The 12,887-nt window shown below is 46.7% G+C and overlaps 1 protein-coding gene across 4 annotated transcripts in view; it reads left to right on the top strand.

The window, feature by feature from the left end:
* Positions 1 to 12,887, top strand: part of LOC306784212 (nuclear factor 1 X-type-like) — a gene marked incomplete at both ends in the record, with an annotated part of 87,392 nt that overhangs the window by 12,600 nt on the left and 61,905 nt on the right. The gene's annotated exons all lie outside the window — the stretch shown is intronic.

A 12,887-nucleotide genomic window follows, 5' to 3' on the forward strand; every position in this document is an offset into this window, starting at 1 on the left:
TGGCTTTATGTTGTGCGTATTTCAAACAGAGTTTGGTGAAATGGTCCAGATAAGCGGCGTATGATGCATGTGTTAGTTTTGTCTTTAAGCAACACTGTCAAATGTATTATACAAACAGCATATCTTGTTTGAATATGCAGCTTTTTTGTAATTTTTTGTAATTAAATGCACAATGATGGACTCCGTTTTGACCTTTTGCGGCCTCATCCCACAATATGCACTTCTGGCTCTATACAGAGATCTTTTCATCAGCTCAAAGACAGGGCTCACCCTTTAGATGTATTATGTATATTACTATAAATCATATTTAAATGATTGATGCATATACACAATATAAATACTGGGTCTGGAAGCAGGTTTGATGCAAGTGAGATGTTGCTTATTTCTTACTTCACTAAGGATATATATTTTCTTGATGTGCTGAACAGCAAAGGTCAAGTCATAAATGACCTTTATCCATTTTTTTTGTAACTTTTATTCTGTGCTGTTCACGAGTAAACATTTAAATGTATTGTTTCGAACTCGTTCCCGGACGCAGACATTTAGTGCAGTCACTGCAGAGTTAACACGAGAGCTGCAGGAGCGCCGGGGCTTCAGCTTCAGGCCGCAGCGGTCCGGTTTTCCCTCTCCGCGGCTCGGCTTATCACACCAAACAGCAGCTCTAAAGGTCAACTTCACGTGTCAGTATTTTACCACCAAAAGCCTTTTAAAGATTGAGTTGAACACGACCTTTTAATATCACTGATTGTCAGAAGGCACTGTGGTGTGTGTGTGTGTGTCTGAGATCACGAGCTTGAGTTCAACGTAATCATCAGACGCATGCACCGTAACGCATTCATTTAGAGATGGAAGGTGGTTTTTGCATCAAGACGTCCCGGCTGTTTAGCTTCAGGCCTGCAGGTGAAATGTTTCAGCGTTTGCAGTCAGAGGTCACGGCCTCCTCTCCGTATTTATTGTATATTACAGGCTAATAAATGTTTTTTTGAGATTATATACACTCATATGTATATATTATGTCGTGGTATGAAGGAGTATATTCTGTTCCTTAAACTGAGGAGTTCCGTGGAGAACGTGCAGGATTCTCGGTGTTATTTCAGGCCATGTGACCAAACCCCTCTAAAGTTTTCTCGGATTTCACAAATACAAGAACAGCAGTGCTCAAATGTAAAATTATATTTCATAACGTTTTTCTTAAAATAGGCGACTGCAACAACATCGTACATTACTTTAAAAATATGCTTCTCTCTCGCGCTCTTTCCATTTGTGTTCCTCTGTGTTCCCTCGCGACTTCTCGGCGTCTGTGAGTTTGAAACAGTCTATTTGATTTGTTTTGTAAAATACGTCCAACCAGCCCTGCTGCATATTTAGCACAGATACTTTTCCAAGCCGGGCGGTCTGAGGCAGAGGTCCGCATCGAGTTTCCTCTTTCTTTCCATTAATTCAAATTAATTGGCAGCAGATCCTCCCGCGCGGGCGCCTCGCGCGGGCGCGTGCTGCCCATATGCGCGATACATATTGATCCGCTCGCTGTTTTTTTTAGGTTTTTTTTGCGTTCTACGCTGTCGGACATCAAGCGCGGCTGATTTGCTCGCCTTCTCTCTCGTCTCCTCGAGAAGTTGTGTTCGTTTTTAAGGAATATTAACGCAGCAGTAACAAAAAAGTCACCTGTAATACTCGACTGGTTTATCCGCCTTTCATTCGCTTTAATCCCCTGTTTTACTGATCTGCGGTCTGTTTGTTGTTTTTCTTTATGTATCCAAACACACGCAACACACAAACACACACACACCTACAAACACACACTCACACGTGCATCAAATGTATACTTGCACCCATATTAAAGCCTCCGTCGTCCATTAAGACGGTGCTAGTGTAGCCTAAATAATTCAGAAACCACAGAAAACACGCGAAACGGGTGTAAACAATCTACAATGTATTATTAATGCTGGTAAAAGCTTTGCTGGAACGGTCCGGTAGGTGACGGACCCGATCAGCCAGACAGCACCAAGAGTTTTTATTTTTATTTTAATTTTTTTTCCGTGCCATTGTTTCACATCCCTGTGACGGATACGCATTTGCACATTAAAGTTTTACCGCGCTTGTGAGGTCGCGGAGGCGTCGTTGAATTCAAACTTTTATGCGCTGCGTTTTTATGAAATCAATTATTTCAGACCCCAGTTAAGTCCCGCTCATCCAAACGACAGGCGGGCTGCTAATGTAGGACCGCGGAGCCGTCTCACAAACACTGCCAACTTTCCAAAAGCTTTGCTGCGAACTCGAGAGATGCGTTAACACTGCGCGTGAGACAAAAACACTTTTAGCCTATTCGCTTGCGCGATTCTTGCTCATATGAGAGATTCATGTCCAATTATTTACAGTTCTAAAGTGTTTTTTTTTCATCAAGATTTGGAGATGAAATAAGTCCTTGAAATTCACTCAGCCCTGTGCAGATTGGCAAAGCACTTGAAAGCATGCATTGCAAGCTATACATACTGTCACCATGCCATATAGCCATAGCAACAGAAACCCCGAAAAGAAACAGTGGAGGTTTTGTAGTCAGTGTCTTTGGTGATGGAGATAAAGGCACTTATCATTTCAACTAAACGGTACAAACGGAGGATGCATAAAGTCTGTGTGGCTAAAGTTTCAGTCTATTCAGTAAAAACTCAACATTCAAGGCCTGAGTCCACACCAGGCCTTCAGCTGTGTGCGTGTGTGTGTGTGTGCGTGTGTGTGTGTGCACCCGCGGTCCTTACCGCAGCCCCGTTTGGGGCCGGTGGCTCTCCTGCGTCAGCCCTCGGTTCCGGTTTCACCAGGACGGGGCGGCGTTGTCCGTGGCGCTGATGTAAGCCGAGGTGGGCCTGCACGATCTGGTAACGTACAAAGGCCGTGCTGGCATCACTTTGCACCACACACACACACACACACACACACACACACACACACACACACACACACACACACACACACACACACACACACACACACACACACACACACACACACACACACACACACACACACACACACACACACACACACACACACACACACACACACACACACACACACACACACACACACATTAATCCTGCTCACACAGAGCTTGTCGGTAGGCACAGCACAGGCAGCAGAGAAGAGGTCTGCCGTATAGTGGACCGTAGGCAGGGGTTAAAAGTGGCCCCGCCGACTGTGCCAGGACGACAGGCGAGCCCGGCAGTGGGTTGCAGGCAGAACCCATGGGTACATTGTGTTCTTTTTACTTATTCATCCCTTTTGCTGGAGGCAGACCAGGTCCACCTAACACTGCTTGGCCCCCGTGAGTGAGAGCTGGTAGGCAGGGACGGAGGACGGAGTGCAGGGAAGTGGAAAAATGGCACAACATGTCCACGTCAGTTAAGCAGCGCCTGAATACATTTTGATTACATGGAGAGACAAACAAAAACAACTTGTAGTTGTGGGAGGTGTTGAATAAGCTATAAATCAAGTTGATCTCTCGTTCAAATATTTGAAATCATGTTTGTCAAGAGTGTGCAGAATGAAATATTAAATTTAGCTTTGTAACATTTTGAAAATGTCACAGCACCTGTAAGGCCCCCGAAGCAAAACCCTGAGATAGCTTGCAGACTGTCCTCCTCTGCCTCTGTGTGTCTCTGTGTGTGTGTGTGTGTGTGTGTGTGTGTGTGTGAATGTGGTCTTGGAGGTGAGTTAAATCCAGCACCGTGGTGCTCGGCTCATCCCTTATCTGCACAGTCTTCCTGACCGCCCAGAGAAAATGGATTCATCATGCTTCACCGAGGCACTTGGCACAACAGGGTAATAGGTGGTTGTCCCCTGGATGGATGGGCGTGTGTTTGTGTTGGATATGTGTGTGTCCATGTGAATATGTGTACCCCCCCCCCCCCCACACACACACACCTACCACCCCCTTGTCCTCTGCCTCCTAGTGTGGATTAGGTTTAAGCTGATCTGTGGCCGGTGGAGGCAGGCGGCGCCTATAGCGCTCTTGTGTTGCTCTGCGATATAGTTTGGTTTACCGTGCCACACGGCACATGCATGTACACACACACACACACACACACACACACACACACACAAGCGGTAACACTCACTCATCTGAAATCACAGGCTGAACACTCACGTATGTTATGGACAGATAGACGGGCATGTGGTGGAGGAGCAGCAGCTGCATCACCTCAGTGTGCTGATGCTCACAACATCTCTTAATGAGAGTAGAAGGTTCTCAAAAGCTGTTGCAATGCTCTCGACCGAATACAATTTGATAGTTTTGGCAGGGGGTAAGAATCAGGCGTGATTGACCGATAATTGCACGTCACCCCCGTTTTCTCAGGTTTGAGAGTCAAAGGTGCGACAGCTATCAGTCATTCAACGTGAAGAGACTTCAGTCTGCCAGCGAGCGATGAGAAGCTGGAAACGCGAGGAACCCGCGAGGAATCGAGGGCCGCGAGAAAGACGCACGGCGCCAAAGAGCTGCGTTCCTCCCGCAGCTGCCGGGGACAGACTCCCCTTCACCTTCATCCCGCTCCTCTTCCTCCACCGCTCCCCTCCACCTCCTCAATTAGCTCCCTTTAAAGGAGAAGTAACGGTTAGCGAGAGATCCGCATTGTTCCAGGGTGAGCCGTGGTTGTTCTTGTTGTTGTTGTTTGTCTCTCCCTCCCCCCCCCCCTCTTTCTCTATCTCCATCCCCCTCCTCCGTCGCCCGTTGGTGTGTTTTTCGCTCGTTTTGATTTTCTCAGAGGCTTTTTCTTTTTTTTCTGTGGGGGTAACCCCACTGAATGGGACAATGCAGCCTAGCGTGAAATTAAAGCTCTTAGTTAGTTTGGAGTTGCTCAAAAGAGGATTTTACACATGCATGCATTCATACACCCTCCCATACGCTATAGATATAGCTAATTAGAGGAAGTACACCCTATGTCGAGCATCAAGGGCCCAATTAAAAGAGTAGGGGGAAACCTTGGCGTGCAAGATCTAGGCCAAATCGTCTCCGTGAATGCAATCCTTGCGTGTGAACAGTGCGTCTGCCTTCTTAATCCAGGCGGGAGAAATATGGACACGACTGATATGAGAAGCCCAAGTTTCATTCACATATGCACGTCACGTACTCGGTGAGTAAATCAAGAAAGAAAGCAGTCGGATTGATCGTCCCCGACAGATTGAGCTGCTCTTGCCGACTCTTCCAAGTTTAGTTTTGGAAGTAGTCTTCGAACGAAATGTCTGTCATGCATGCACATTAGAGTTTTTTGTTGTTCGCGTCAAAGGCGTTTTATTTGTGCAATTTCACACTGCTACGTCGGAGGCTGACGGCTGTTTAGCTTTGTCAAATGTGTTTCCATGCTGCTTAAGAATATTTCAGCGAAAAAGCAGTAACTTCCGCGTGTGCAGCTTAACCGAGGTGTTGGCTGTGTCTTTAAAGGGACAGTTCACCCCAAAATCCTAAGAATATGTATTGTTCCTCTCACCTGCAGTGCTATTTATCGATCTCGTGTGAGTTGCCTATAGTTTTGGAGATGATTTCTGGAAAGAGACATTGCTGTTGATTTTTTCAAATGTATTTTTTTTTTTTTTTTGGCGCTTTGAGCCCCACAAGCCGAGCGCCATTGTCCCATTATATTAGAGAGAAAGCAGACATCTCTACGGCCGACACCTACAAAACTGGGCGATTCACACCAAAACAATCTCGATTGATAAATAGCACTGCAGGTAAGAGGAAAAATGTGTATTTTTAATTTTAGGGTGAACTTTCCCTTTAAAGTGTAGGTGACGGAAATACAAAGGGCAGACTGTATAGCCACGACACCCCACTGTGTTGAACGGACTATAAGGTCATTTATTTTTTGCTTGCGCTGTGTGTGTGTGTGTGTGTGTGTGTGTATGAGACAAAGGCAGACCGATATAGAGCAGCAGCAGTCCACATCGCCTGAGTGGTACGAGTGATAGCTGAAATATCCACCAGACCTAACAGATGTATCTGATACCTGACACACAAGCACCAACAATCTTTACCATCGAGTGACACGCACTCGCATGCTTCTGTTCAGCCCTATTTCCTCAAATTAAACTCCCAGTCATGGAGGCCTGCAGTCCCGGCAAGGTAGCCAGAGTGAATCCAGTTAGTGAGTCAGACTTTGTGGAAAAAAGTGTGCTGCTCCCTGATCCTCTCTCTCTCTCTCTCTCTCTCTCTCTCTCTCTCTCTCTCTCTCTCTCTCTCTCTCTCTCTCGCTCTCTCTCTCTCTCTCTCTCCCGTTGAGAGCGCTGGCAGCCTGCCAGGGGTGGAACAATCTATAAGCCATTGCGTAATATACCATATCTTTACCTTGGTTGAACCCTGCACAAGATCCACAGCTGTGTGAGAGCACGAACACAGAAATGAGTGTGTGTGTGTGTGTGTGTGTGTGTGTGAGACAGGGACATACAGACATAGAGGAGAAAGAGAGAGAGACATACACAGAGTGCCTTCTTTGTGGCTAGTTTTCAGTGCGCAACCTCGTATAAACAGTATCGCACCACTTTGATCAAATGCTGCTGGCAAAATATTTTCCCGGGGCAGACAAGAGCGCGAAGTTCGCATCACCTTTTTTTTTTTTTGCGCCAAGAGGAAAGAAAGCTGAGGCCGTAAGAATGTGTCCATTTTAGAGGCGATGGATGTTTAAAAAAAAAAAGAAATCAAATTAACTTCATGTTTTTCTTGAATGATAGAAACTCCGTGGAAATGCCACAGTGCTTCCAAAGCCAGTGGCATAAGTGACATTGTTCTCCAGGCGTATCCTTAGAATGCGTCGGCGTCCGAGCACCTGAAGCCTCTTCGGGAGCTTTGAGTGTTTTTTTTTTAGTTGGAGGCCTTTTATTGTAGGCCGCTGTCTTTTTAAAACTTGTATTTCGATGCTGTGGGTTCCTGTGTGTCCTCTCTGTCGCGGCTCTGACCTCACCCCGAGTGTGCAGTATGTCGAGCCGCACAAAAGAAGTTGTGTGTGGATCCCTGCATGATAATCCAAATTACATTGTCGAATCAGTTCATTTAATACGATCCACTCAGCCAGTGATATTGGCCATCCGAGTATCGCACGTTGGATTCGTTTGGAACGGCGGTGATTATTATTAAACGGTCTGTAATGACTACTGATAATCCCCACATGCAGTCCAGAGCACCCCCTGGATTCGCTGGGAGCCATTTGTTTGTTAATGCACCAGTGAAACATGCAACATAAAAACACATGCAGATGTGTGTGGGACAAAACCGCAAACTCAACTGAGATCCAGTAAAAAAGTTGGGTGGCTGAGGGATACAGCATCATTTTTCACCTCATGTACTGCATATGTATTTGTGAGTGTGTGTTGTGTGAACGTGTGCGAGGCGGACCGCTGATATGTTTGTGTTTATTGACTCAGAGAGACGGGCCGTGGCTGCGCACACAGCGGTGTACGGGTGGCAGGGGTCCAGGCTTTGGGGAAAACGTGTGTGTTTAAAGTACACACAGGCCTAATTATGCTGATTTAAGCATTCTTGCGGTCCTCCCTCTGGCTTGTGGTGAGTTAACTGGCACAGGGGCGTCCAGCAGAGAGAGAGAGAGAGGGGGGGGGGGTTATAGAAGACAGAAAGTGAGGCTCAATAAAGAGATTTTTTTTTGAAAGCAGGAGGAAAAGATTGTGGTGGGACGCAACACAGTGAGAGTGACTACGCAGAGATACATGGCGTCCCAGGACGCCCGGTGAAGCAGAGGAAAAACACACACTGCCGTCAAACTTCCCGGCAGGTTTTGTCCCTCCTCACTTTGGTGGTTGAGAGCGCGCCCGCGCTTCATATTTATTTTTGTATTCAGATGGTATGGATGTTCATTCCTTTTTGCTCCGGGAAAAGGGACGGCCTTTTCCCGGAGCAAGAGGAATTAATACTGTTTGAACGCTCTCTGCGGAGTCTAAAAGGAGGGATTTTTTGAAATGGAGTCTGGGATTATAAATTAAAAACCTGACCACCGCTAAACAAACAAACTAGGGATGATTTAAAGCTGACCCTTGTTTGTTGACTCTCTGCTCTCCTGTGGGCCTGTGGGTGTGCACCTGTCTGCTGTCATTTCACGAGCGTGCATGTCCCAGGCGGTTCACTGTGGTTTGTGTGCAGAAGGCGGACAACATCAGGGACATGAAAGAGCAAAATAATTTATACTAAATGACGGAGGCAGCTGTACAGGTGAGTCTAACTGAGACGAATGAAACGGGTCTGAGTATACGCTCTCACACCATCCCGCCTCTCCTTGCTTTGTTGACGTAGACGGGCCAACTGTGCGTTCCTTTAGTGCACGTGCCCCACTGGCTAGCTCACGGGCCGTCGCTCTGCGCTCATACGGCTGTTTTGTCGCGGAAGCGTTGCATCCACCATCCGGTTCCCCCCTTCAGGTAAACACCGTTAACTCTGACGCCACTTTTGCTGCAGTTTGCACAGTTAGCGCCGCTAGCGCCGTTAGCTTCCAGCTGCCGGCTCAGCCGTCGGCATGTAGAGAGCCGTTGAGAGGTGTCAGAAATGCACCCAATCTTGTTCAAAGCACCTTTAAAATAAGGACGGAAACTAAGTAAAATAAAAATAACGTAAAATGAGAAATTTTTGTCACGGAAAAAACAACAAAAAAACAACAAAACCAGCAACTTTTGAGGCAAAGTGTTTCCCTGCATGTGTGTGTGTGTGTGTGTGTGTGTGTCTAGGGATTCCGGTACCTCTGCATTTTGACTTTGTGGCTTACACAATATCCAAAACACCACGCTAACACTAAAGAGTGCATTAAAGGCCTGCACAGGTTCCCCTCATGCGACTATAGCGAGCAGAGCAGAGATTGATGAGGCTGGCCGGTGGGCGTTCTTTCACGCAGGTGATAAAATCCTGCTGGAGCGACAGGCAGGGCTGCTCAGTGTCTCCGGGTTCATGAGACGGGATCAACCAACACACCAGAACTCACATGTGCTCCCATCTGACAATATGCTCTCACTTTCCTTACACTTCATTCCTGTCTTTTTTTTCTTCTTCTCTCTTTCCAACTCTTTCTCCAAACCTCCCCTCTCTCTTTTGCCTTTTAAAAAAATATCTTATCTCCGCCTGCTTGTCTCCCTCTCTCCCCATCCCTCAGCTCTCCTTCACGTCTTTTACTTCCACCGTCTCTTTCTTCGTTTCTACCTCATCCCCCCCCCCTCCTCCTCTCTTTTCGTTCCCCTCAGGAAGAAACACAGTCTTATCTGGGATATGTTGGATTTGGTGAGCTTAAAAGCCACTTTACTAACTCCCTGTCTGCCTCTCCTGAGAACAGCACACGGTTCCACCACTCGCTCGGCTTTGTCCGCTGGAATGCTGCTCATCGGGACTACTTCTTACTCCCTCATGGCCTCTTAATGCTAATCCTTCACCTGACTCTCCATCTTCTAGACCGCCACCCTCCTCCCTTCCTGCCTCCGCTTCGTCTCCGACAAAAAATGCCTGATACACACGCATCGGGTTTCTCCGGTGATGTGAAGGAATGCTAATGTATCATAACCATATTACGGTACTTAAAGGAGGCAAATGGTGCCAAGTGCTATCTAGAGAATCAAATCTCTGCAGAAAGAGCTTTTCTCTCCCCTTCAGATTGAGCGTTCCCGTTTAGATTTTTCCTCTGTGGAAACACAGAAAGCCGAAACAATGGGAGTTGTATGCAATAATGCAATTTCTCCAGGAATTGGAAAGCCAGCGTGAATAAAGACGCGGCCAAATCCAATTTTGCATCTGATTTATTTTAGTGTTTTTTTCGGGCAGCCGAAGAGCTTGAATATTGCCCAAAACATTTCCCTATATGACGTTCTTCTTTGTGCGTGTGAATCAATTCGGGTTTTGCATACAGCACTGTTAGCCATTCGTTTGTGCCGGTTTAGAAAATGATTGTTTGTAAGCGCTCAAATGCTGTACTGCTATTCAGACGACAAAATATTTATTCAAACGCTTAAAGAGTGGAACCAAATGATGAGTGTAAATCCAGTAGCAGTCCGAACAGGAATGATCAGACCGGGGGGATGGGGGGGGGGGGGGATTTGGGGGCATGCCCTCTCTGGCGTGTGGCAGGCAGACTGGAGTGAGAGGGATTTGCTGGTTTTATTATTAGGGCCTGTGTGTGTTGTTGATGGAGCGGCTCCATCCATGTTGACTCACAGAGAGACAGCGGTGATGGCTACACTGAGCATGGGTGTCAGGCTTGGCTGATGACTCCTACTCCCTGTACAGCACTGCAAAGGCAAACCCTTTTGTGTGTATGTGTGTGTGTGTGTGTGTGTGTCTGCGTTTCGAGTGGATGTGTGCGTGTGCAGACCACACCGCGTGTGCGTGTTTCAGGCCTGACAGCCAAGAAGCCTCAGCAGCATCTGACGTGGCAGCTCTTGCTGCTTTCTGTCCAGCTCGCTCTCCTTCTGGCTCCCTTCTCTGTGATACTATCTTTTCATACAATCACATGTTTATAAATGGAGACTGACTGGTATTTCATACCAGCCCAGAGTCGATAAACACTGTTCTATTCGCTGCAAAAAACCACACGGCACAAGTCGATTTAGTGCAGTTAGGAAATCTTCATCAGTGATTTTTGCAGTTTGCTGTGTCTAAAAATAAAAAAATCTTTTATTGTTGCTAGGCAACCACCGAACGACTGCTAGCATTAGCTTAACACAAACCATAAACTGTATGCTGCCTAATAGCAGAGTTTAAATTAACAACCCAGAATTTGAATTAGCGCAGTGATTTGCCTGCTATTTTCCCTTCAGATCACTGCAATGGTTGGTAAAGTCATGTAGCTCAGGATGTCCAGCAAAAGTCACCACAATGAGGGAAAAACGCTCAGTTTCAATGTTTTTTTCAACTCCAGGCGTTCAGGGCGCTCCTGCAAAAACGCATGCGCATAGAGTGGAAAGCCGCGAGGTGCTCAGCAGCATGTTAACAAAAATAGCAAGGCCTGCAAGGGAACATCTGGTCACACATATACAATATTGCTCTTTCATTTCTCAGCACGATTGCACGGGATTTCAAGGTAACTAATATAAGGTCAGTCCACCAAATAAAAGCTATTAAGTCGTCACTCATAAGCAGATACTGTTGTTGTCTGAATTTGATAGTCGCTGTTGTACTGAAGAAATGAGAGTTAAGATAACTGCCCTTCTCTCACACGTTTTCTTATAATGTTTAAAATAAAATGCACCACCGCTCTCAATCCAGCGCGAAACTAATCTCAAGCTCGGATCGGCACTCCTTGTTCTCTCCCATGCCTGTTTGTGAGGTGCCTTTTTTATCGAGGTGGGTTCCCTCTGTTTTATGTCCCCTCTGAGGACATGTACTTATGGCTGTCTGCCTGTGGTGCTGCGGTGCTCCTGAGGTCTGTGCGAGGCGGTAGTTTAGGCCCGGGGAAGTCAGCACGCGTGGTCACGGAGGAGATAACTGCGCAGAGGCGCCCCACTGCACCGGGGGTCTGCCTGTCCCCTTGCTGTGTTTGAGGACACAACTTAAAAAAAAAAAAGGGAAACATAGTTTTGGAGGATAACTGTTTCAGATATGATTTAGTTGTGTGTGTTTGTCCTCGTGTGTTTACGTGTGGTTGTTAGGGCTCTTTGTCTCTCGCCTCGCATGTGTTTTTGCATGTGGCCTCTGTGTCTTTTCCGGCCTGGCATTGTGCTTGCCCTACAGGGAATGCCACTCGAAATGGGCAGAGCGACCTTTAACCCCCCCATCCCTCCCAGAGTTGCTGCCGCGCTTTACCCTACACTCTGTCAAGCGCAGCAGAGATTAAGACCCGGCTCCGAGGACGCCATTTGGAGCGGACACCTTTTAACCCCGCCGGGATCAGAGTGGCATAGGAAGCCACTCGCAGCAGCCACCCACTCCTAACCCCTGACACTAGCAACTCGCAGCGCAGACAAGGCAGAGTGCACAGGCAAAGGCCCAGCTCATATCATGCCACAGGGAGCAGGCACCGTTTAACCCTCGCGGCGCCAACTCAGCAAAGGGGCCAAACTCCAGCTCACACGATAAGCAGAGTTAAACCTGCAAGCTTCAGTGTTCCTGATAGGGCGCTCGCTGGTGCGGAAATAGGACGTCGAATAGAATAGAATGTCAAAGAGTCGGCTGCCCATCGACAAAGCATTGCGTTGTAATTCTAAACGATAAATTGCGGTGAGCAGGCTGAGATGTTCTGTTCTTTTTCTTATCGAGCACTCGCTTCTATTCTTTTGAGGTTTTTCGAAGGTCGCAGATTAAGCCACTTTTATTTTTGTACATGGAACTATATGGAGGTTAAATGACTTGTGGTGATTTGACAGAAGTAATTTCATCAATTAAACCCGTCAATAATTCTGTTGTGTCCCCACAGATGTCACCTCTTTAGGGAACTAAGGAAACAGCCATGTTTGCAGACTGAAAACCACAGAGTACGAGTTGCAACAGTAGGTTTTAAAAGGGTGTCATAAAGCCACGTGTCACCGAATCTCATCTGGCGGTTATTAATCCTTCAATCAGCAAGATTGCGATCAGATCCGCTTCGCCCACAGCTCGTTAGCTTTGCTCTGCGAAGTTGGAACAATAGATATCCCGCCATATGTAAATGGCTGCTGTTAAAGCATGTAAACGTGACTGCAACTCTTGTATTTTTTACTTTCATAATCCTGCTGTGAAAGGAGTGTTGGTGCGCTTCACTGGCTCCCTGCTCAACAATAAAGGAAGCAATCAATCACGCAAAAAATAGGTGTGAATTCACAGTGAAGGTATGGATAAACGTGCCAACTGGCTTCTTGCAAATTATACATTTAACACTAAACGTTGACAGATGATATCATGATTATACAAACGGCAACAGTCAATAAAAAGTGTAATTTATAGA

The sequence above is a fragment of the Melanostigma gelatinosum genome (assembly GCF_949748355.1).
Source record: "Melanostigma gelatinosum genome assembly, chromosome: 11".
Lineage (NCBI taxonomy): Eukaryota > Metazoa > Chordata > Actinopteri > Perciformes > Zoarcidae > Melanostigma > Melanostigma gelatinosum.